The sequence below is a fragment of the Zootermopsis nevadensis genome, unplaced genomic scaffold (assembly GCF_977971745.1).
Source record: "Zootermopsis nevadensis isolate Lab colony 2312 unplaced genomic scaffold, Znev_1.0 Znev_ptg000020l, whole genome shotgun sequence".
Taxonomy (NCBI): domain Eukaryota; kingdom Metazoa; phylum Arthropoda; class Insecta; order Blattodea; family Termopsidae; genus Zootermopsis; species Zootermopsis nevadensis.
This window is the reverse complement of record NW_028259152.1, coordinates 5,896,003-5,921,862: the sequence shown is the minus strand read 5'-3', so window position 1 is coordinate 5,921,862 and position 25,860 is coordinate 5,896,003. Positions and strand designations below refer to the sequence as shown.

The following is a 25,860-nucleotide window of genomic DNA, read 5'->3' as shown; positions in this document are numbered from 1 at the left end:
ACTTGAAGTTTCGTATTGAATTTGTGGTTCTATTTGTTCAATATGGCGTCATTGTTTATCCAGGTGTGTAGAAGCTTAGAGGATTTGTGGCGTACAAAAGAAAATTTAGTTAAAGAAGGAGAAAGGTAACATGGAAGTCTGCATTGAATATTCAGCGCGAAATGCATTAATTAGCATAATAATATCAATAGAGAAAAGGTGGATAAAAACAAACGAGGGTCGGGACCGAGTCCTGCTTCATATTCTGGAGGTATTAGAGACCGGCTGTCCTGACTGAGGTTTTCCATGGCTTTCCATAGTCCTGCCGGGAAAATACTGGGATAGAACCTAAAATTAGGCCACTACCGCGTCTTTCCACATCCTTTCTTATTCGTTGTAGATTGGTCATCATATCATTCGATGTTATAGACAGATGTACTGACAGCGTCATTAAGTGAACTACAAATAAATAATGGCGGGCGTACGTTCGAACACACAACCACACATGGATGTCGGATGTAGATGAGAATCACCGGCAATCACCATCACCTACAAGAATGATTCTATCTTTAATCATAGCTAGCCTGAACAAGACAGCACGACAGCATGTCTGGAACTAATATCAGATTCTCGCATGGACAGAGAAGTACACGTTATCACTCACAAGATTATCTCCTGAAGAGTCAACATGAGACAACGTCACGAGAAAGACAAAGCGTACAGCGTGAACAAGAAAGGCTCAGAAACATTTAAGGCAAGAGTCACTTTACTCAGACATTTTTCTACAACCCCTAGAACTCTTACAGAAGCTAGTAAGACAAATTACGAAATTGGGCTAAAGCACTCGTGAGTGGACGATCTGTCCAAGACGTGTTACGTCGAGAAAGTACTTCTGAATTCCTTGAAGGGCGCTTTGTATTACGAAACACGAAAGTCTTGAATGTTTACGCAGCAATCAACGTGCAAGTGAAAGTAAATAATGCAATTAGGAGAACACATAACAACCGATACAAGTCATCTTCTTTGCATATTTCACATCACTTTCTCTTTTTCCAAACTAATATGTCAAAAATTCCCGTGTTTCATAACGCTGTGGGCAATGGTCAATATGCGTGCAGCTGAGCAGGTACTAATTTGGAAACAATTTCGCTTAAATTTTTTGATGTAAAATTATGCCTAAGTTATTTGATAACTTTTAATTTACGTTAAATGCACCCGCATTCCGTGCGGTAGTTCTAAAGTTTTCAGTGACTCTGGTTAAAATTAGGTTAAAAACTTTTCCCAAGTTCATTCTCATTACTACGGCCAGCAGTTAGAGATAGCAACTAACTAAGTAACTAGTTTAGAGAATGTGCGTAACACATGATTTTCTTGTTTGACTCTTTCTTCTGGGTTCAGAATTTTAAATTCACTGCGTATTTGTCTTTAAAATATAAAATTTGTTATCTTTCTTCTATCTGTTACGTTTAACAAACATTTTGCAGAATCTTGTGTTATTATAGAGACTATTGCATCTTCGTACTACAAATTTTAGCGATGTTTCTCATTCACTTGTGTTCATTAATTATCTAATATTAGTGCCAGATATGCAATTTATTAGCCACATCTTCATCAGAGCTGTAAGGAATATCGCAAGGTGATTTAAGTATGCTGTCAATCACACGTTAGTAAAACTTATTGTTATCTTTTATCTTGTTAAATATTACTTTTTGATGGCTGCTACTACACAGTGTTCTGTGATGTAGCCTATTTTTAAATTGAATGTAAGAGTTGCGTACAAGCTAAATTACAAGAACTGCAATTCAATCAACTTCAGAAATTTTATTTGGAAAATAGAACAGGCGGGTTCTAGCACGAGACAATGACCTGGGAACTACAAAGTGCGAAGAAATGCTATTATGGAGTATATAGTCAAATGACGGCAGCACAATCTCTCAACAGCCAGTCCATCCTCAGTCTCGGGATTCAGCTCTTTATTAAACTTAATGCCAGTGGCAAACACACTGTGAACGCTAGGTAGACCTTTCACCGTGAAGATAAATTGGTTCTGTCTTCCGAACACCCGAGTTCTTCTTCTGGACCTTATAATGCTCCCCGCTTTCTTCCTTTATTGAATTTCTGTGAGACTGACCTATCGAATTTCAGCAACGAGAAAACGTTTAGTGGAATATTTTCGCCATAAGTTGCAGATGTGTCAACCGATTTTAAATTATGTGCTTCACATAAGACAAGGTATTCAAATAAAATGTAATTGTTTTATCATTTAGTTTTCGATAGAAGTAAGTAAAAACAGTCGTTAATGGCAATTTCAATCCAGAAGCTTTCATTATTGAGTTAAATTATCAAATCTACGTTTGTCCTCAGTAATTGAGTGGTGAACTGCAATTGGTAAGCCGCATAGAATTAAATTCTTATAATTAGGCCTAGAGTCTATTTTCGTAAGAGAAGAAGAATAAATACCAAACGACAGTGTGTATTTATAAATCTTATTGTATTGTAATTATAATTTATAAACATTCAGCCACGTGACGGTAAGGCATATAATTTTGTGTTCACTAGCAAAACCTGGTGCGTAAAATGTCGGTAATAATAATAATTAAGAAGAAATATTAAATTTGCGTTCTGTTACATACAGCGATACTATCGTTTCGAAACAAAATACAGAAGAACACGAAAAATAAGTTGAAATACAAAAATCTAAATATTGAAATTCAGCAAGTGTGGAATGAAGTGTTTTGTAATGCCGGCCTGCGGGAATTGTAACTAACCATTAAAGCACCTGGAAACAATTCTATGAAAGAATTAAATAGATTATCCACGCAACACAGCCATAATTGGAGCAGCACACCTAATAAGAGAAGTGCTACTATCTGAAACTTGAAGCCTGGGCGGATGGGTTTACCGTTGGTTTAGGAGGAGAAATGCCAAGAAAAGGGGAAAAAGTCTGGGACAAGAGAAGATTAAGAAAATAATAACCAAAATTTCTATCAAAACAACAAATAAGACGCCTAACAGAAATATCCGAACCAAACAGAAACAACCTACAACAAAAATACAAACGAAAGGTTTCAGAATGTACATCCCTACCAAAAGAATTAACGCAAGTGTGGCAACAAAATAAAGTACAGCTAGCTCTAACACCTATGGCATTAATTGAAAACGTACCACAGCATCTACAGAACAGCGTGAGACATCTGGACCTACCAGAAAACATATTATTTACTAGTATTAGACTCGCGTTCCATGGTCCGTGCGTTTTTATGTGTTGGCATCATCTACTTTCTTTTCATATAATCAAATCAACGTACTTTATACACAGCCAACAACAAAAAAATTAACGGGTAAAGAAGCTATAATAGATTCTGCGAGGAATATAATAAATCAAAACAATGTAGATATCAACACAAATAGTCAGATTTGTCGTAGATGCCTGAACCCTGGGGGCGCCATTTCTAGATAAACAGAAATGAACAACAGTGTAATGGCAGTTAACCAAACAATACATAGATCTACAGCGAGAAAGAAAAGAAAACCGAGTAGGTAAAATAATTCCGTTCAATTTGCTTCACTTTTTTATTTTAAAGGGCTATCTGGAAAAGTACAGAAACCAATTACATAGTCAGCACAAGAAGATAAAATACAAGAACCAGAAAACAAAAGAACTGAAAACAGAATAAAACTAATCGAAATATAAATAGGCCTAATAAATCTGAACACTTTCTCGTGTCGAGAAAGTTTTCTCAGAGGAAACTATAACAACAACGAAAACGAAAACAATTGCGAAATAGGACTAATATCTAAAGTAATCTCCACCTAGGGAGTACAGGACCTTAACGTGGGTGGTGAAATTTTCGTATCTCCATGACCCTGAAGGCTATGCCGGCGGCAGGGTCTTCCTTGCCGGACAGGTCAAAGGGTAGGGATCAGACTAAGAAGTACTCCAAGTGATAGGGCAGAGGGGGTTCATAGGTGTGGTGAAACCAACCCCTCTAGGGGAGTAAACCCCAAAATCAAATCAAGGGGGCTGGGAGCTAATCACCCCCAACTCTGAAATAAACTGATTCAGAAACCTAAATGTGATGGCCGGACGGATCCTGTAAGACGAAGGAAGAGAGCGGAAGATAGGGCCGAATGGGCTATCATATTGAAGGAGGCACTGGCTAAACTTTGAGAGCTGTATGCCCAAGAAGAAGATATCTAAAGTAATAGTAAAATTTAAAGAGGCGATTGTAAAATTTAACACTTTAAACTATAATACGAGAGAAATAACGAGATTCAAACTCAAGCTTTCGTACACAAATGAATCATCCGATGTAACTACTGGATTCACCAGATTGTCCAGTGATAATCAAAGGCAGTAAAGACAACTGTAGCGTCAGTCGAAATACTTTTTATTATCAAGATTTTAAAGACTCAATCATTTCAGTCACCCACCCATCTTATCCAGTGGGTGTCGTGAGTTCTACACTCGGGAGTGTTATTGAAGCTGCCTGTAAACCTCCATCTAGTGCGAAGGTGAATAATACGTACCTGGAGCCATACCTCCTCTCCACAAACACGTCTTCGTGGTGTTACAAGCGACGCTTGGCTGAAATGCGTGATCTCACATGTCAGTTACGCTTTTCTAGTGTAGAAAATAAATTGTGCTGTTGACTGATTACAGGATGTAAGCTAATTGGAATTAAATTAATGAGGTGTTTTTGTCACGTTCAGCATAGCACAGCGTAAGAGACCGCATTCTGATGCAATTTTCTTTGTGACGTGCTCGGCGTAGTGTGCCAGTGGAATGTAGTGCCAGTTTAACCACTAGACGAACCAGGCGGTCGCCTAGGGTAGAAATTGAATAAAAAATAAAATGGCGCAGAATAAAATGTACTAAACGTCTGAAAACAAGGATAAAAAGAAAGAGAGAATAAAATAGTTTTCACGTATGTGGCCTCGTGATATACCGCCGTCGTTTCTTGGTATAGTACGGAAACAGTTTATGTGTGCGTACTGACGTTTCGGCACATTTCGTGACAGAGCGCATTTAGTATTTTAGACGTCATCGTCAGTTGACCGATTGATCGTGTGCTAATAGTTTCTGTTTCGCGTTTGTTCTGTGTTTAATTTTTCTTTCGTCATTTCTTTGTACTTGTTTTGTTTATAGGTTACACACATTAATTGGTAGTAACATTATTCTTTGTTAATAAAAAAGTAGTTTTATGTAAAAAGTAATTAAAAGCACGTGCATTAATGGCATCTATAACAACATTATAATTAGTTGTTAAGGTATAGAACTGCATACTAATGTTTCATTGAGGAAGGTTCACAAGACTGAAGGTTCACCTAGAGCGAAAAATACTCTTTAGCCGACCCTGATCGTATGGAATCGAACGTTGCTTTAATTACACAAGCATGTATGCCTTATAACATCTCAGGAGCGTCATGTCGACCGATAAAGTGTAGATGGCGCAAATAATTTTGTAAAATGCAAATACTGTCAATCAATTCATTACGATTTTGATGATCATGCACTAGGCTCAACGATTCTTCCGATTAATATTATTTTCGTTGTCATCATTATTATTCTGAAACAGAATTACTTCTGTTATCCTGTGAGGTTCCGTAATTATATTTAAGAGCGATGTATGGAAACCTTGCGTTTGCCGACAACGTGGTCGATCTTGCAGCGCAAGAGCGTGTCGTAAACACCAGTGCAACAGAGAAATTAGTTTCACAGAATTAGTAACTTTTACTGAGATATTTCTTGCACATCCTAAAGACAATAATAAGTTTCATGAAGAAATTATTACGCACACTTTCTTCCAAACACTTTCATTTGTGTAAATACTGTTGCACATATAAACATTAACTAACGTATACAAATTATTGAACTGTTTTCATTAATAGTTTATAGTATTTCATGGGGAAATGTTATTGACCGGACAGTGAGCACTGAAACTTTCCTCATTCCAAAATCTTCAGAAAAAGTTTTCCTCACAGTTTCTCTTCCGTCATTTGTACACTTAATCGGCTGTCAGGACGAACCAATTTCCACTTTTTTCCCAACTGTCCGGTGAGCTTTCGAACGTCCAATCCTTTCGTCGTCTTTCATGTCTTCCCGACCCACACGGATTCTCGAAATTTTCCTAGCATCAGCACCAGAAGCCTCTGTTAGAATCTCTTGAGTTTCACTCTCGCGTTTTCCTAACGTTGCACAAAATTTGATGTTCATGCGTTGATCCAATAACCTGTCACTCATCTTTCCGCCGGGACGAAACCACACGCTTTTGTAACTCTGCCGATGCTTAGCCTTATTTGCTTCACAAACTTCCACCGACCGTCGTAACACGTTTCTGCTTAGTTATTGTTCACTCGCTGCTCAATGTAACATATTCCGGGAATTTAATTATCAGACCGGAATTACCTTCGACAAAGATGTGTATGACTAGCCGGTGCGGCCAGCGGCAATGAATATGTTGCTGAATCTTGGTCTGTAGGTTGAATAGGGAAGCCCTTACGTGGATGGAGGGTGAGGCAGTGGATTACTTTGACAGGACAAATTAATCTCTCTGTAGTGTTAACCCTAAAGTGTCTAATAAACACATTGTATTTAATTTTGTTTGTAAAGGTATTTCATTGCTATAGTTCTACTTTTGCGTAGATGTATTGTGTATTTCATTGTAATCTTTGGCTTATTTCAGTAGTTATTCTCGTTGGAAAAGGGAGAAGGGGGCTTAATAAACGTTGGATTTGAAATAACGCTGTTAACTAACCCAAGAACCAGTGTAAGAGAACAAAGGGGATCTTTGGTTACTGTTACACGCGTGTAAGCAACAAGATCTCCCTTTCTCTTGAGAATCAATTCGTCCGTCTATTGTTATGACAACAGGGCGTGTTCCTGATCTGCATGCTAGCAATGTCGTTATGGAATGTGTTGCGTGATTGTTTGGCTACGTTGTAGTAACTTCAGTGCCAGTTTTGATACAACGCAATGAAAGTGAAAGCTTCATTTATTGAAGAAAAAAAATTATAGCGATTTCGGATAGGTGCTGTAGAACGAATTTCTGGCCCAAGATGTCTTCCTAGTTTCTCCTTCATAGCCAATTTTTATTTGTTCCCATGTTTCCTTGATGCTTATATATGTTTTACAGGGATATTTCTGAACAAAATCCTCCAGACATTAAGTGTAAGTGCGGATATATCAAATAAGCAGTTACGAACTTCGATATTAGGTGAGGCTAATAACTGCTTACCTCAAGAAAACTAGCACATTCCGAAATCAAGCAGATAGTCTCGGAATGGGTTGGAGTGTTTGAAACGACTTGAATGGAAAGTGTACATGATATTTTCTTTCTATAGGTCAGTGTGAAGCTTGACCTATTAGCCTAAGAGAGGGCCATAGAGCGTTTATGGACATTGTGGTTACTATTTTGAGAGAGGAAAATGGAAGGTTGTGAAATTTACTTAATGAAAATAATTATAATCTTTGACAAATGCGTTTAGTTATCAAATCAAGAAGAATGGGATGGGTAACGCATGCAGCACATTGGAGAACGATAGACAGAAATATTAGTCGAAGAATGTGAATGTAAAATAACACTAGGGATAATTGGTTGTAGAAAATAAAATAATGCTAAACTGGCTGTTAAAGAAGTAGTATGCGTGGTTACGTATTCAATTCAGCTATGTGAGGATAGGGTTCAGTGTCCGGGTCTTGTGCACAACATAATGAAGTTTTGCTTTCTGTAAATGGCGACAATGTTTTGACCAGCTAAGCCACTCTCACCTTTTCATTTCATTTCAATTCCTTAAGTTGTCGTATGACTCATGTTGCCAGATGCACTATCCTGCTCCTCTCGAACTCGCGAGAAATAATTGTATATAATTAGGTAACCGGGTATATGAAATCGTTTGATAATTTTTATCGTTTCTGCTGGTATTGAAACCTCGGTTTATATCACGTTTTAAATAAAAATCTTAGATTTTAGTTACGGCAGGAAATTAAAGAAAATTAATTTTCTTCAGGTAATCTTTCTTCTGACTGGAAGCACTATCAAACTTCTGCAGAAGATCAAACTGTCCGAGGATCCGCTGCGTGACTGGTGAGTACCGCAATGAATTATGGTTTTGTCTGTGTACCATTACACTAAATCTGAAACTGAAGAGAGAAAGTGTGTGGTTAGCATTCTAGCAAAGAAATACAACTACACGTCCTGGCAGTTATGTGTTTGTAACGGAGCTTCGTCCACACGGAAACGAATTGTTGTGACTGTTGCGACAAACTAGTTTGTTAAAAGGAAGCTGAGCTTAGCTTAGATCGTGATCATACCAGTGTAACATGGGTTTGTTCCGTTTGCACAGCAAGCGAGTCGTAATTATCACAACGGATGTAACATAGTTTTAACACGGATTTTACATTACTATAATTACGAGACAGAAGCCACAACGAATGAAGAGTCCATTAGTCCCCCAACGCAATAACGGCTTAGGAGACGAGAGAAAGAGAGAGAGAACCGGAAATTTCTTGTAAATTATCTCACTGCAGAAACTTTGGTTTCCTTCTTCCACAAGGTGCGTGAAAGTGGAATATTGTGAAGTCAGTAATTCTCTGATGTTAGACCAGACGATTCGGCGAATCTGATATCAAAGACTGCCATTTTACATGATCCTGAGCCACATCATCTACCTCTCACCCTAAAACATGTGAGATCTATCTTAATATTATTTTCACACCTCGTTCTTGGCCTTGCAATTGAGACTTTTTCAGATTTTCATCAAAATTCGTTCCGCATTTTCTGAATCTTTCGAGTTATTTTTTTGTGGTTTATTTTCTAACGCAGAAAGTGGCTTGTACTGCATAGTGTCTAATGGTAGATTGATTATTGTAATGCTTTGTTGAATTTTATTATGGTTTTAACAACATAGCCGAGTGACCACCGGTATAAGTGGTCCCGCTCTACCAAGTGCCAACAACCTCTTCGGAGGGTGGATGAGCGGGTGGAGGTTCAGGGCACCCTCATGCCCTTGGGGTGAGAAATTACCCCTAAAGGCGGATGAACCCGGATGGGTCAACGGCATTGGATGCGGAAGGCAAGGGGATTTCCCAAGTATCAGCAGCTCAAGAGCTGCTGCCAACCAATCCTAGGATTGATTACAAAAGAAGAAAATCAACGTAGCAATGCACCTGTGCGCAGTAAAGCGATGTTAACGTTATACGACTACACCTATCATCTTTGGTGCATTTGTTGTTTCCCCTTCGCTCAGCGACTATTTATCAGATCATGTGGCAGCCTACATAAAAAGGTTGCGAGGGCCACTTGCGACCGCGAGCCTCAAACTGCAAACCCCTGATGTAGGATCTGTTTAAGACCTTTTGTTTTTTTAACTGTTTATCAGACTGTTGAATTGTAACCTTTCTTTGTGGTTGTTTAAAAATATGGGTCTTCCCTTCTGTGCCACATAGGCTACTACAACATTTTGTTCTAAACTGGTTAATTAATAGTCACTGATATGTCTGCGTGTAAGCACTCCACTTGAGGAGGATAGTATTCTAATAAGGATTTCTCCATGCGCGTCATGTATTTATCATCAGTGAAATCGCCTGTGTAGACCCACATTCCTAACCACATAGTATACCTACACACAACTTGAAGACTGTCTGTTGCCCCTGAAGCTTATGTTGCAAACCTTTGGCCGTCATAATTCATCTTACCCGAACTTGCCAACTTCTTTAACACCGCCGCGATGTTGTTGTTGTTGATTCTTCTATGCTCCTACCCGACTGATACGACGTTTAAATGATGATATTAGAATGGATGCTTGGGCGCCATTTACTAATGAAGGTAAAGGTTGACGCAGTTGTAGGCTACGGATTCGGGCTGGTTAGCAGGAAATCAGTGCATGAGGTCGCCTCTGGGATACAAGATACAGTCAACAGACTGGATGACGTAATAATTTTGGTTATTTGTAGCAACGTAGCAGTTTAAATACACAAAAGGCGTCTTTAAAGTTCACAACAAAAAGTCTGAACCAAAGATCGGGCTGGCAGTGTAATATAAACTGGGATGAAACTAGTTTCTTCAATATCCTTAATTTTAATCATACGACATGTAATCCAAGTTAAATTTTGAAAGCTCTTTCTGGTAATGTATGCGAAATCTTATTGAATGAATTTGTTCCAGAGCGGCGTGAAAATATGTTCGCTGTGTCCGAAAACTGACCCGAGAGTTTCGTTTCGTCACTCACGCTTAGGAAGCAACACACACACAACAACAACAACAAGTTTTTAAATTGACTGGTCCTAGTTTGTCAGTCAGCTTGAAACTTATGCCACTGCTTCATTGTTTGGCCACAAATTATTGCAGCAATTGGCTGAGGGTAGCAGTTTCGTAATTCTGGAAGATTCCAAGAAGCCAAACTTTCTGCTAGGGGATAAGGCGCACAAAAACATTCGAAATTTACGTCGATCTCGTTTGAAAATCGTGGTCGGTTTGTGTAACCTGAATTTTGAATCTGCTCCCCCCCCCCCCCCCCCAGGGAGTCTAGATTCCGTGTTAGGAAAACAAGCCGAGGCCTGATCAACGGACTTGCCCAGATACATCATATAATTCAGCAATACCTGAAAGATTCTACTTATTTTGTGGACATAGCTGTATTCTACATTCCTGTAGGTGTGCTATTTGATTTACACACGACCAGTGTTAACGCTGCGAAAACATGGCCAACCAAATTCCTTGAGATGAAAGACCGGTTTGATCACTTGGCCGAAGAAGAAGGAGTTCATTAATATGAGATGATCGCAACAGTAACTGAGAAAGGTTCCGGTATCATTTGTTGAAAATGGCCTCATTAAGAGCGTATGCCGAAAGCAGGGCTCTTGAAATAGGAATTAAAAGTGATTTAAAAATGAAAAAAAAACATTATGGCGGAAAGGAACACAAGATTTAAGACCTAGTTATGGAAAATAATACGACAGGAATTAGGAGTCTTATATAAATGTTCAAATAAAATAAATTAATATTTAAACGCAGAGAAGTGACTACTCCCAGAACAGAAATACGTACGGATTTCAACACGTACAGACACCCGCGACCTCACAACCCCAGCCTGGAAGGCCGTACTGAATACCACCATTGGCGTGGATGTGGCACAGCGGGCGAAGCCAACCTTGCCTAAGGAAGCTGTTTTTTTAAAGAATTTACAGCAGTACTGATTTATAAAGGTCACTGCATTACTGATGTTATGAGCTCACGTAATATTTGTCATTACCATTGAAAAGAAAGTTGTAAAATATTTAGAACGTAATATGTTTTGCAAATGTAACGCGTTAAGGCATAATTCACGCTTAGGCGCTGTGCTTCACTCTCACACATTTGAACATATTTGGTTATCTGGGAGTTGAACATTCAGTTATTTTATAAAAAATATACAATAATTATTTTGATACTGTTATAGTAAGAATGATGTAGAATAAAAAAATGTTTTAACGTTTAAAGTTAATGGTTCTGTAACACTTGAGGCCCAGTTTCTTCTACCGTAAAATAATTACGTGTCACAAACTAAAACCCAGGTTTAAATAAAGCAAGTTTTGGCAATCCTCAAAGACGGATGTGAAATAATAATAGACTGGCTATATAAACCAAATAAACCAAAACAGGTTGATAAAAATAGATCCATGTGCTGGTGTAGATTTCTGTCATATAAAATTCTGAGCTACGAATCAGAAATTCGGTTAGTTCACAAAGCACAGTACAAAGAGATTTAAAATATTAATTTCCTTTAACATAAGAATGTCCTGAATCACAGACTCTCTTAACGTCCAAGTTTAGAAGTGATGTGAAAGCTGATATTCGAATCGACCAAGTTAGTCGGTAGGAAGTTTTATTTGTTTTCGTGAGGTACACTGCTAACCTAATTAAGATTTTCTCCGGCATCTGCAGTCTTTTGAAACTGATGTCAGTAGGCATAATCATTTCACCGTTTGTTATATTCATGGTACCATAATCGACGGTCAGTGACCGTTTTAATTAATGCAACGCCATTAATTATGAACTGTTCACCTAATGGATAAAATAGATGATGTCATATGTAGGCTTACAGATATTTTAGAAGTTCATAAACGGTGTTAAAATAGCTATGAACATGTTTGTTTTTTTCGAAGGTGACTGTCTTCTGGGTTGTACCGTGTAGTCTACCGACGTTTCCGAGGTGGATGCTGCTACACTACACGGCGCAACAACTCAGAAGACAGTTATCCTCATATTCAACGCCGCGAGAACATTATATCTCACATCGTTTTCTTTCGTTTTATGGTTCCAATATTTTTATATACTGTGTGCTATAACCAGGTCATTTTGCGGTGATGTTACTTTCGATTTCTGTAATATCGACTGAGTAGGAATCGGAATGGCTTCGTAACTTTCCAACTCGGAAGTGAAAATGGTCTAGACAGCTACACGTCGCAGAATAAGAAGGCAAATGAACTGTAGGCAGATGAGATGTGCGAAATGTTTCTTTTCCGTGAGGACATGCCTGAACGCTTCTACAAATCATCTTCTAAAACCTGGTCTGTACTGAGCCTGCAGTAGGCCAACGTTACGTTCACAGAAGGGGTTATTGTAATCGAGTCATGGTGGTAAAGCCTTTACATTAATCCGTATGTAATAGCCAACATCCGTCCGTCCCACCCTGCTTCTCCCAAACAGCGCGTCTTAAAAATGAAAAATGCTATCTCGACAACCGTGCTGATATTTCGAATCGCGGCTTTCATCGAGACATGACTGTATGAACTATCACGTCGCTCAGTGCAGTTCAGAATCAACTCTTTCTTAGTACGTCTATATTATGAATGTAGAAAGTGGATGAGGGACGCGTGATATATTAACACTATTAGAAGTTGTATATTTTAACTTGACGTTGAACCCAGCTTTTGTAAGGCAATATTGTGACCTCTGTTTACGAGAAGTTATGTATATTTGTTAAGTGGCAGATACTGTTACAGACTTATATTTGAGAGCTGATTACATTTGAACATCATGAATTACTGCATAATTTGAACTGTTTATTTTTGCAATTGTGGCTTTTATAATATAATAATTTAAGGAACGTGAAATTTTATCCAATATTTTTATTTTAGAGGAGAAAGTCCTTTGTGCATTTATACTTGTTAAATATTTTAAAGGAAAATGAAATACAAGAAGAAAGGTAAAACAGATTATGTTTATATATCACTTTCCCTTGTGGTGTTTACACCCGAACGACCTTGGCATTATGATTGTGTATGTGCGTGTTTCGACATGTGAAAAAATAAAAAACGAAAGAAAATTATAGTACAAAGACTAGGCTATATCACACAACTATTATAATTAATGCCAGACTGTATCTGAATAAGACTTTCTCTAACCGGAAAAACTACTGCAATTTACGTTTGTTTGTTTGTGTACATTAAATATATCAAAAGTAAACATATCGGAAGCTGTCAATATCTGTATATTGGAGAAGTCAGTTTTTCCGCAAAACAAAGCATTTAGGCTAAAATAATTTGTAGAGTTCGCGCACTGTATTTTGCGCATAAAGTTGGGAAGAAACGAAGATACGCCAGCAAAACTAGTCATACTGTGTTTGAATCAAGGCACAGGACTCTCTAGGCAGTGTACTGCTGTGTTTAGTCCTTGGACTGCCATAAGAACGTTAATCGTAGTTAAATGTTTTCTTTTGGCGTGCTGTGAAATTGTCAGTGCGGTCATGAACCCCAAGTGTAAGCCCTCAAGCAAAGTGATGAATACTCACTCACCTAGTTCCCTTTCGCTAATGCATTTCGCTCACGTCTCTTTTGCAGCCCAAAGTCAGATCTGCTGTGTCTTCCTGGAGAAAGTTGCGATGAATGCATGTCAATCAGAGATGCGCAAGGCGACGATAACAAGGGTTCATATCGTGGCGTCATTGAGTATAAAATTATTAACAGCTAGACGTTGTGTTAATGCTTGAAGCCTCATTTCCTCCGGAAACTATTAACTGGTATGCGAAAATTAAATAACAATGGGCTAAGCTGGACATGCGGCACTTATGGGGAGATAAGACATCCGTACATGTTAGTCTGCAACCCTGAGCGGAGACTAGGCTTAGATGGGTGGTTTATAAGAATGAAATTATGAGATTGTAGGTTCTCATGATGGAATAGATGTCGGTGTCACACTTCTCGGTAAAACGCCGTGTGGACTTGTAGGTATGTACCAACGTTTCGGAGGAACATACTGCCTTATTCTTCACGTATGGTTATGTAAATAAAGTACGTGTTGCCGAAAATAATAATGTGAAATTATTACAACCTTAGTTCATAAATGGAACAAGTTGTTATGGCTGTAATATATATGACTTTAATTCGGGATGTGGTCGATTCAAAGCCCGTTCCAGTCAGGTATCTCGTGACAATACTCGGTCATTCCTGGCAGATACTGGGATTGTCCATTGAAACAGCCAAGGACGACTCCTTTCCGTATCCTTCTCTCTTCATATGTTGTTCATAATCTGTTTTGATATATCGTAACTTAGAGCCTACGTGATTTATTTTTTTCTTCGCACCGAGTTTTGAAAGTTTTTTATGTGTTTGTATACAGCTGCTTTTTATGTGCTCTGCCTAGCAGATTTCCCGCACTTTAACTGCGGGGAGATCTGAGATACGGTAACATTCTCTTATAAATCTTTCTTCTCCGAAAGATTATTATAGAGCCAATTATGTCACGTGGGTCTGTCGCTAAATATAATAAAACCCCGAAATACAAAACATTTATCTACACTGTATTATCTACAGTGAGAGTTTTAAAGATATTCGTCAGGATTTTACCCATTCCTTCTGAATGAATATACAGCAGGTACGTTGTTCATCCTCATGTTAGTTGTGTCACAAATATTATAAAATTTTTAAATATATTATACAGCGACCGGCCCGGAAGAAAGTAATTAAGTATTTACGAAATTATTAGAATATGTTGACTGACATTAAGTGTCTTTAAGATTAGTAAGTTGTCATTTAAAAATTAAAGTCTTGAAAAATGGAGAACTCTTGGTCAAAGGTGTCTTTAGGAGAGAAAGTTATTAATTAATGAAAAACATCAGGATGATAAAAACCCTGTCGTGTGGAACTGTCAGCGGAAGTAACTTCTCTGAGCCAGTGCACAGCGCTAATCAGTCGCCTTCTATTGACAATGTTTATTTGTGGAATTAAGGATATAACGATGCCTCCTCGTTCTGAGTCCTTTAGGCGATTCGCGTGCTTTTCATCCTGATAATTTGTCAAAGTGGTGAATACTTCACTTATCATGGTTTTTGTAATGAAAATTTCTGACAAACAAATGGCAGAACTTACAATGGCTTCGATTTAAAGCCGTAATAGTGGGTACTGTTTCCTCTTTCTAATTCCGTTTAAATCAAAAGAGGAATGCGTTTGGAGAAAGCTGATAGATAATTGGGACACTAGATAACATATGGGAAATCTTGTTATAGCTTTCACAGTAAACAAAATTATAGTGTAGACCAGCAAATTGCAGGTCAAGATCGATGGGAAAATCTAAAGCAGTAAACACACACGGTCATAAATATTATCACATAAAGCCCAAAATCCCGTAACATTACCACGACAACGTTTATAACACATGAATTCATAAAAATTGTCCCGCTAGGCCTAAATACGTTAAGAGCAAATGGCCAATCAACTAAACCAACCAACCAACACTAGCCTGTATGATTTGAGGTTTTCACAGCGGTGAGTATGAACATTTCTGTCTTCTGGGTTGTTGTGCTGTGTATCCTGGTCGATGTTTACCAACGTTTCAGAGGTCATACTGCCTCCGTCATCAGGAAAGTATGACCTCTGTAACGTTGGTAAACATCGACGAGACTACATTGGGCATCAACCCAGAAGACGGAAATCTTCAACACTTGCCTGTTAAATATACAGATAGATACTTCAATTCTTGTTTTCGATCTGAACAACTGCCCTTGTTGATGCTTATGTTGTTCAAACAACGTAACTGAACAGTTTTGCCTAATTTAAAAACCTGTGTCACTAAATTACTATTTGGGAATTAGGTTTGCAACGCCGCAACAAATTTCTGCTACTATTGACTCTTGACACGGTACATACAACACGAATCTGCATGCTAGTTAACATTGAAAAAATGACTGACCTTTCATAAACACAACTTGTAAGTAATAAATATTTCAAGAATATTTATAATCATATAGACTTGTATGTTAGGTGCCATATTATGACTTACCCCCTTCTTCCTTTATCGTCGCCATTGTTGTTGTTGTTGTTGTTGCGAATAGGAGAGACCATGTCTCTGTGGAACTGCCCCCTCCCCCCAGATAATACTTCGTGAGCATGGAGCATCAGTGGAATGATACTGACAGGAGAAAGCTGATGGACCCGGATAAAAACCTGTCCCAGTGCAACTGTGTCCACTACAAATCCTGCATGGACCGATCTGAGCTCGAACTTGGGTTTCCAGTCGGATATTCCTTTCTCTTTACTGACACATGTTTTTTATATATATTTTCGCGGGATATAATCTACCGAATAAATCGACTTATTCAGAATAGACGATTGAAGACATTGTCGTTCTTTGGGCATGGCTAAGAAGATATTTTACTCTTACCTGGTACTCCTGAACATGGAGACAGTATTTTCATGGAACGTAGTTATCTACCTGTACGTCCACACGGACTTTGTTTCTTTTTTCAATCCTCTCTTTCCCTGCTTCTTTTTTCCTTCCTTTCCACTTTCTTTGTTATTTCTTTCATATGCCATTAGTTCTTTTTCTTCTATTTCCACCTAATACGATCTATCGATTCTGGCGACATTGGTTTGATAGGAACTCCGTAATGATGGCGCCTACATTCTGCTCTGAGGCCACCCGCACAGGCGGTTCAAATACTCGATTCTTACCATTGATGTCGCCTGGTAGCCTTGAGTTACCAGTTCAAATTACACTGCTCTGTTGCAGTCGTGACAGCCTACCGAGTGTGGTGGAGTGGCCAGAACATCTTCCTGGAATGCCCACGACTTTACACTTAGCATGGTATGGAACCATCTCATTAAAAGCTGCTAGTCACTTTCGTATTAATCCTACGAGATCTGATCTGCTGTTGTACGTAATGTCTAGGAATTCACTAGACATTCTGTTCATCGTAAAGCAGTCAGCCATGTTTTCGGTCACTGACAGTTTCTTGTTACTAGGCTGCAGCTTTAACCCTCAGGGTTTTTTTTAAATCCCATGCACGGGAGAAGTAGAATTCTGAAATACGCGGATAAACATCCATATCTGAGCTGTATTCGAACCCGCGACCCAAGCTTTAGCTAGTTGATATCTTGCAAGGTTAATTCACGGAATCACATGAGAAAGAACGAAAGAATAAAAAAGGTGTCGTTGTTAAAACAAATTTGATACTTTGATCTCTGACTGAAGCTGTTTGTGAAGCGGAAAACTGTAATAAAATTTTGTTTATCTCAATAATACGTTCTTCTTACAAAATGTTAATAATGATGCGGCTTACAAAATAGACTATATGGGGTAATTAAGTAGTTTATTCAGGTTTTATGACATTGATATCTTAACTTTTAAACAGCTCTCATCAAATTGCCTTCCAGTTATAACAATGGCGTATTGTAGGCTGTAAATTGTATTGGAAAAAATATTGAGATTTGCTGACCATCTGGACAAGAAGGTGCGCATAGTGGTCACTTTCCCTTTTATATCCTATGTCAGACGACACAGCTGCCCCAACGAATGTTTTTTTTTTTTGCAAGTCATTACTTTCACTATAGGGCCAAGCTTATTATCCCCGCTCCATCACCGAAACAAGTCTGAAGATGTCCTGGACGTGAGTGTAATCATCGTCAGTATACGAGTGTAGCCTACGTCTCCTTATGCTGTATTTTATGAATAATGAGATTTAAATATTCACATTTCCTTACCTGATACCTTAACATTTAGAAAACGTAATATTTTATAAACATTAACAGATGTTGTTTGTCTGTATCTGTTAGTAATGGAGTCTGAGTTGACTCTTTAGTGATGGTGTTTCAAGCATGTAGCATCGAATGAGAAAGACAGATACTAAACTGCATAGTCTGGTGGTTAACATTACACATTCGGGAGGTTAATATTTCAAATCTACGTTTTAATAACTTACAAAGCAGTCAAATGCGTTGATAATGTGTCTCTTTTGTTCTAATGTTAGTTCTGTTTCTGCGTCATGACACCTTGTATACGTGCATATGTTGTATTGTCGATGGATCACATATTCTTACTGTCTCCATCTTCAAGGTTGAATGACTGCTCAGTGGCCACTTTAGCGAAGAGTAGACAGGTCTACAAGCTGGTGGGAATTGCTGCTTTTGATTCGTTCCACCCGGCTTAAGAGGTGGATGTCGCGATGTTTTAAGGATGTCGGAGTAGTATTTGTTGTTGTCGCTGTTGGGAAAGACTCAGACGTTTATGACGTCTGACAGTGAAACCTGAGCAACTTCTGTTCCACCGACCTTATAGTAGCGAGGAAGTTTCTCTTCGAGGACAGTTTTTGTTTTGTACGTAAAACGCCCTGTTTCCCGTTGACTGGTGTGCATGTGAAACAGTGTTGGGCGCCAGTTTTCCTACGTTGTCGAATTGTCGCACGTAAGAGGAAGCAGTTTTGAATATTTGAAGGCATCAAGTTATGGCAGAGAGGGGAAAATACAGACGGAATGAAATTAAAATAACAGCAGATTCACTTCTCCATAAAAATTAAGTGCAGCATTCTGTCATAACCACTTTATATTAGCAAAGGCTCTGGCCAGTAAACATTAGCCGTCATTGCATGAATTTCGGTTTAAATATATAAGTGTTACCAAATCCAGTTATCTTTTGCAACATCATCGCGTTGAAACAATAATATAAATGCCTCGAGAATATAATTTTCCGTGGACTATTAGTATTTGAAATATTTTGTATATCGATGGTCTTGATAACCATTTATTACATTCATAATTTAAAATTCTATAATACCAAATACAATGTTGTTGTAATAATAATAATAATAAAAAGTTTTTGGCTGTTTGTGGACCAATCAAACAATTGATGCATAATAATAATTCAATTCAATTCATTTATTAATAATAATACATGTTAGAAGTAAGGATGAATAATGTGGTGATACAATTTGAAGTAATCTTCAAAATTGCTTTGAATGTCAGCAACCATGTTTGAACTATGTTCATGATCCAGGATTCTTCTTGTGGAGTTGACAGTCATTCATCTGGTCAGGAAGTATCACGTCTTTTAGGGAATCTAAAATTTCGTAACCGTGCTCACAACAGCCCATCATTGGATCCTTTTCTGAGCCAGCGAATCCCAAGTGCAACATGGCAATGGTGAACGCGTCTAGTACGTCTTCATAGCTTTTGTCACGCAGATTGGAATGAACAGCAACATCAACATTTTTAGTGTAGTGAGAACTGACCAGTCTATCGTTCTGCTGTAAAAGCTTCTGAAGTCGTCACAGCGAGCAGCAGGCAAGATGCTGTATTTATTGGTCCCACTTCTGTCCAGGAACACGCACGTTTGCCCACTCTTGCTTCCACTCCTGCTTCCACTCCCCGTGGGGCGTCTCCTGCCAGACCTCCTTCCACACCTGCTGCTGGCGCCAATCCCCTCCTGTGGGCTCCAGGTGAATGTGGCGCACCTCCACTCTGAAAAACATTGCACCATTGGTGGGAGTGTAGATTTATGTACATTCATACGTGTGTGTGTGTGTATATATATTCGTATATATTTACACACACGCCGAAATATTGTGTGCAGGGTGGTTTAAGATTGAATCTGCCAAATAAGTTGCTCAGAGAGAGTGATTAGCTACTGGGTTAATAAAATTATGCTTCAGTTAGGTATCTTCCAAATAAAATTTGTAAATTTAATTTCATAGTGATATTCAAATTTCAAAGATGTAATTTGTTTTTAAATTGAGTTCGTTTCATAAAGTGTTATCATTAAGATCATCGATAGGACGGGATAAGGTCAGAATCTAAAACACTGTCAAGAAGATTTATGAATTTAGAGATAAGATCTGCTGTAGAATGAATGTGTAGACTTGCAACCCATGAATCATAGTAGGATTATTTTGCGAACTTTCAAAACTACAGGCCTCTCATACCAGAACCAGATCCAGGTACAGGCTGAACCAGGGTACCCAATAGATACATTCTGTTCTCTTCCCCCTTATTACTTAAACACGGAAACAGAATCGAGCTTCTAGAACGTCGTACTTTTATAATACAGACCATGAGCTGTGTCCGAAGTAAGAGTTTTACTTGTCCCATCGTCAAAAACTTTTAAATTTCATTTAACATTAATGATAGGTAGGATGTGAAGATAAGAACTGCGCTGAAATGACTTGATATGATTATTTGTGGTGACCTCGTGCACGAAGATGGCTGTCCTCTGGGTTGTAATCCCGTGAGGGACTCATCATCCTCATGATGGAGGCAGCACGGGCGTCTGAAACGTCGGTAAACGTCTACCAGACTATAGGACGCAACAACCAAAAAGACAGCCATCTTCAGATTCGCAGCCATCAAAACCTCAAATCCGACCTGATACACCTTCGAATTCCAGGGAATTTCTAGTTCAGACTGCTGAACTGTCAACAAAAGTTTTGTTTCGGGCAATTAGTTAGGGTCCTCCGATGTTCTTTAGATAACCCGTCTTTTAAACTCCCAGTTTAATCACAGGAAATCCTATTTGGAATTCATCAAAATATTAGAAACAGGGCTGGGCTGGTTTCAGCTGATTGGAAATATAGTCTGCTGGTTGATCTCTGTGGACATAGTAATAAAATTTGAGGGAAAACAAATTAACTCACTAGGTGAATTAATATCCGTTTATCAAAAATGACTCTTCATGCAGTTATTTTTTTCCCAATTATAAAGTTCTAGAGAAATTCTATGTTATATTTTTTATAATCTTCCATATATTCAGTTTGTGTAAAGAGCTTATGTTTATTGTTGGTGACGTGATCTTAACTTTCCAGCTGTAAGGTATGAAAGGCAAACTTACGTATTTTTCGGGAAGATGGTAGCTTCACTTAAATTAATTAGAAGCGTCATTGCTATCACCATCTGCAACAGTCAATAAAGATCACTTTTCCAATAATCTTTTAAGGCATCTTTAAAAACTGAAAGAAAAATACTTATCTAGTTTATATTCTACCGAGGTCTTTATCTGTTATGTTAATTACTTATAATTACTTACAGTGAACAAATACGTATATAACGTAATAGTGTAAAGTGTGTGTGATGATGCACATACTCCCAATTTGCTAGTACGTGACCATTTCATGAGACGTTCAATGTAGAACACTTATCGGTAGTAAAATTACACTGAATTATTTGCAACTATAGGAACACATTTTCTGGTTTGTGCAGAAGATTATAATTTATTGTGAGACCACATAAATAACATAATAAAATCTACAAAATTTATATTAAACTTTTTAATAAAATAAATGAAGTATACTGAATTAAAATGGTGGCCGTTTCCGTTCGGTTTAATAAATTACTCGTCACTTCTATCCTAGATACAGACCGAAACTCCGCTTGCAGTCTGCATATTTGACGGTTTCCAGTGTACACTTCCCACTGCTCGCTGATTGATTCATCTGTCCATATTACACCCAACAAATTGCATTTATACAGAGAAGAAGCTAACATTTGAATGTCAGTCATACGCGCTCTTAACGATATGTTCCGCTTTCCCGTCAATTTATGGTTTAACGCGGACGTGCTTTGGCGCTTGTGTCCGAATTCGTGAAGACCTCGTTTTCATTGTGGCCCGCTTAGAGAGTGGATGGACGGCATTATGGATACTGAAGAAGTTTATGGTCCCCATAGGAGTTTATGGTTCGCGCTCTTGAAAACGGTTATGTCTCTCTGGAAAAATCACCAGTTCATTCCTACTCAGATGAAACTTACATCTCGACTGTGTAAATCCACACGCTTTACTTAAAGTCTCCTAACTGTACAGGGGTGTCCTTTAGTATAGAACAATGATAAATATTATTCCTGAAGTACAGACTTTAATTAAAAATTTCGTTCCACAATTACAGTGTATCACACATACCTTATAGGAATTTTTCAGTATCATATTCCATTTTCATATAGTTTGTCTATTGTTTTCATTCTTCAACGTTTGATTGGACATGCTTGCTGTTAAATTTCTCTAACTAGTAAATAACAAGTTAGTAAAAGTACTTTTTAATTGAATTTCATTGTGTTTGAGTCTTATGTCACTTGTTATTTGGTCTGAAATAGGGCACAACCGGCAAATTAGTGTTTATTAGATGCTTGTTCTGCCAGTTCGATAGGGAAACAAAAGTAATTTACAGGCACTGGACAAGAACAAATATTAATATCTCTAGCAACACTTAAACACGAGCTCTCGATTACGCATTACTAAGAAGGTCGTAGTCTTAGCTTCTCAAGATGTTCTACGTAAGTGTAAGAATCAAAAATATTTTCAGGAATAGGTCTGTTATTTACACGTTTATAAATTAAAAATATAGAAAATGACTCTTTTTGTATTAGATATCCGCAAGGTATACTTACTTTCGAATGTCCATATATTTTCCTTCTAAAATACAGATTAATTTTTCCTATCGGGTTTCAAGCCACTTTTGCATTCATCGTTTCCAGCACTGATGCCGCTATAACAGTGCTGACCTTTCGATTGTCTCGAATATGGTAGTCGATCTGCTCCTTAACCTCAGCATGTTGCGGTCTAAGAGGCATCATCAGCAGTGCTCGTACACCTCGCTTTGCGTTAGCACTCTTAACTTCGTATTCAGTAGCCCCAGATTCGGATCTCGGCTCGGGAAAATACAATATTGATTTGGGTTACTTATGACTTTCCTCAGTCCCTCTAAGCAAGTTAGAATATTCTCAACATTATGACGCCAGGTGAACCAGATGACGCTTATACTACTTCCAGTTTGGGGTTTGTAACATTTCAAGGGCTTGATTTTGTTGAAAAGAGCCTACGTGCATGTGATGGGTGTTACTTCATCGGGGAAAGTTCGACATTGAAGAGGCTGTTACACTGTCCCGGAGAAAGTGTTGAACCAGATGCACCGCAGCCAATATGTCGTACTTATTGCTACAAATATTGCCCATTGTCTAGTGCGGATAACATTCTGATGCGCTTCGATTTCTCTGAGACTCTTTGCACGACATGTGACACGCTGGACGGTAGCTTGACCTGTCCTTTGCAAATCTCGGTATGTCCGTCGTCTTCATTGGTTGTAATGGAAATCCAGATGCTTTCAAAATCAGTTGTTGGCTTCAACAATAAATTAAAATATATTTTAATGATAAATTATATCAACATTAAAATGATGATGGCGATTTCTTTCTAACGAACGTCACACTGGAGCGGTTGTCACTTCTGCTTCGTATTCGGAAGATCGCTTGACCGAATCTCAGCCCAAGGTCGACTATGGTTACTGAGACTTGTGATTTTCCTCAGTACCATTAGGCTGAGATAATACTTTAAAGCAGACCATGACCAAATGAGAGGATTCTTCTTTTCCAACACGGAATATGAGTTTCAATCAAAATCATCTGACATCTTCACACGACTTTATGTATAAAATTTAATTTGTTTCAACACATTAATTAACATAATCCACTTTCTACTGTTTGGTGCGTGGGTGGAATACAGGGTTTTCAACGATGCTGTCTCAACTGCAGCTTTATTTACAATCTAATTATTTAAGAGGACGATCTCGCGTTCTGTGAAATTGAGGAGGAAGGTGTCGTGATTTTTATGTGACAAAGGCATTTGCCGCAAGGTGATACTGCTAAGTAAAAACAATGATAGCTTGAGTCTGAATAGTAGCTGTCCCTTCCGAAATTCGGATTAGGCAACTCACGAATAGAAATTAGAAGCAGTAGCGTTTGAGCCAATACACTCTGTACTTCGCACTGAGTGTTTATTTTCTCTTAGACTTTCATCACATGGAACACGCAAAGAACATCTGCTTCTCGTTGTCTCGTTTTACAGATGCATTCGCATGGGCTGATTCCAAGAGATTTTAATGAGTACCGCGATGTATCGTCTCACAATTAATTATAAATCCATACAGACAACAGTATGTCTGTCATTCGTGAAGAAATAAGACGATGCGAAGAAACACAAGAGAAGAGGCCCTTTCACATTAAGGGGACTAATGATTTGTTGTGGGACCCCAGAATGCGAGGTCGTTCGCCGTTTGTAGGACAAGAGTTTCCGGTCCTTTCACCTGCAGGTCGTCTTGCGCTCAGTGAGACAGGGTTGAGCAAACGTCCTAACTCTGCTCGTGAGAGAACTTAATTGTGATCGTAATGCTAAAATGTTCTTGGAATATCCGGATTTAAATTCGAATATCTTAGAGCAACTCTTTAAAAATAGCGACAAATGTGATATTATCTGCGTCATTCTCCAATAATTTTGTATTTGGCTCACAGAGTGTAGGTCTGTTTGTGGGTTTCGTATGATTCTCAGAATAAACAGCTACTATTTTTCCAGACAATATAAACATCGTTGCGTGTTGTTGTAGTTAGGAACTGAAGTTTTATGTGGACAGGATCTGCATTCAAATAGTTAATGTTAGCTTGACTTGGGGTTCCGAAAGAACCTCTAGTCATTGAATCACTAGCTTTCATAGACCCATAAGAGCCTCACTAAAATTATCTTTATTGTTATCTATACCACTGTAACTGACTCCTTCATTTCGCATCTTGAGAAGCTAAAAGCATTCACCGTTTTCACAAGAACCCGCCACTGAGTCATGTCCTGAGTTAGTTGAATCTAGTCTACGGCAAGGAGTTGTTCCCAAAATTGAAGGACCGTCCTTGTCAGCAGTCCGCCACTTCATTCAGTACGGTGATATCTCCACATCTGGAGGTCGTCTCCTTTATTCGCGTCATGCCGTGTTGACAAGATGGACGATAGTTCTAAATATATTGAATAAGTAGTCTTACGTAGCTCACCAATGTAGTCTCCCGTCTTTCGGTTAGGACTGACGGCAACAACTCCTCACCGTAAAGAAAATCACGAAGTTACGGAAGCCTCAGGCGGTGTGCAATGGATTCATCTCGCTCAGAAAAGAGACCAGTGTACGGAATACAAACAATTTGTTATGCCATTGAGCACTGAAATGGGTCTTAGGAAAATAGATTCGTAGATTTAATTTATCTGGCTCAGGATAGGGACTGGTGGCGGGCTCTTGTGGAAAGTGTGTTAAACGTCTCGGTTCCATAAAAGTAATCGTGATTAGCCGAGTGCCCTGTTAGCTTTTCAAGGACTATGCTCAGTGAAGTTAGTTATGGAAACAGAAGCAATGGCTTGAGGACAGAACATAACAAAAGCAGCGGAACAGAATAAAATATGCATAATAGAGAAAATCTAATAATTTAATTTTAGGAATATCAGATATATTTTGAAAATAGCTGAAAACAGAGTAAACTCAATCCCAAAAAACAAGTAGCACAGTAATAATCTCCTTTAAATACTTTTGTGTCTTGTAACAGATTATGTAATTTAATCAAAAACTATAGTCAACGGCTGTTTTAATTCCAAGTGCAGCCCAGGTAAATTTGTGTTCACTTTTATATCTCAGATATGTTAATTTTGTTTATGTAATTGGTTGTGACGGTCACTCTTATTAATATTAACATTTGAAGCTAGCTTAGCGCTGGCTCTGACATTAAAACGGTTGCCTATTAATATGTAATTTTTTTCTGACTTTTTCTGAGTCCTAGTAAAAAGATCCCGTCTTTTTATACAGGACTTCCCCGTTTCGGGAAATTATAATTTAATTTCTTCTCCG

General features: G+C 38.3%; 1 protein-coding gene and 1 long non-coding RNA gene across 4 annotated transcripts in view; one reads left to right on the top strand and one right to left on the bottom strand.

Moving 5' to 3' along the window:
• The window catches only part of LOC110827709 (protein bric-a-brac 1), a 456,379-nt gene that overhangs the window by 46,163 nt on the left and 384,356 nt on the right, over positions 1 to 25,860 (top strand). Inside the window, exon 2 of one of the 2 annotated variants that reach the window (XM_022059610.2) lies at positions 7,990 to 8,066. The exons of the other annotated variant lie outside the window; for it this stretch is intronic. The gene's annotated coding sequence lies outside the window, so the exon portion shown is untranslated. The remainder of the gene's footprint in view (positions 1 to 7,989; positions 8,067 to 25,860) is intronic. 2 annotated transcript variants of the gene reach the window in all.
• On the bottom strand, positions 19,094 to 25,162 carry LOC147873273 (uncharacterized). Of its 2 annotated transcripts, none has more exons than XR_015535947.1 (3): positions 25,022 to 25,162; positions 21,054 to 21,115; positions 19,094 to 19,690 (listed from the first exon to the last, which is right to left on the bottom strand). It is a non-coding gene; the product is annotated as an uncharacterized LOC147873273 (long non-coding RNA). The 2 variants fall into 2 exon arrangements; XR_015535946.1 differs by lacking the exon at positions 25,022 to 25,162 and adding an exon at positions 21,582 to 21,642.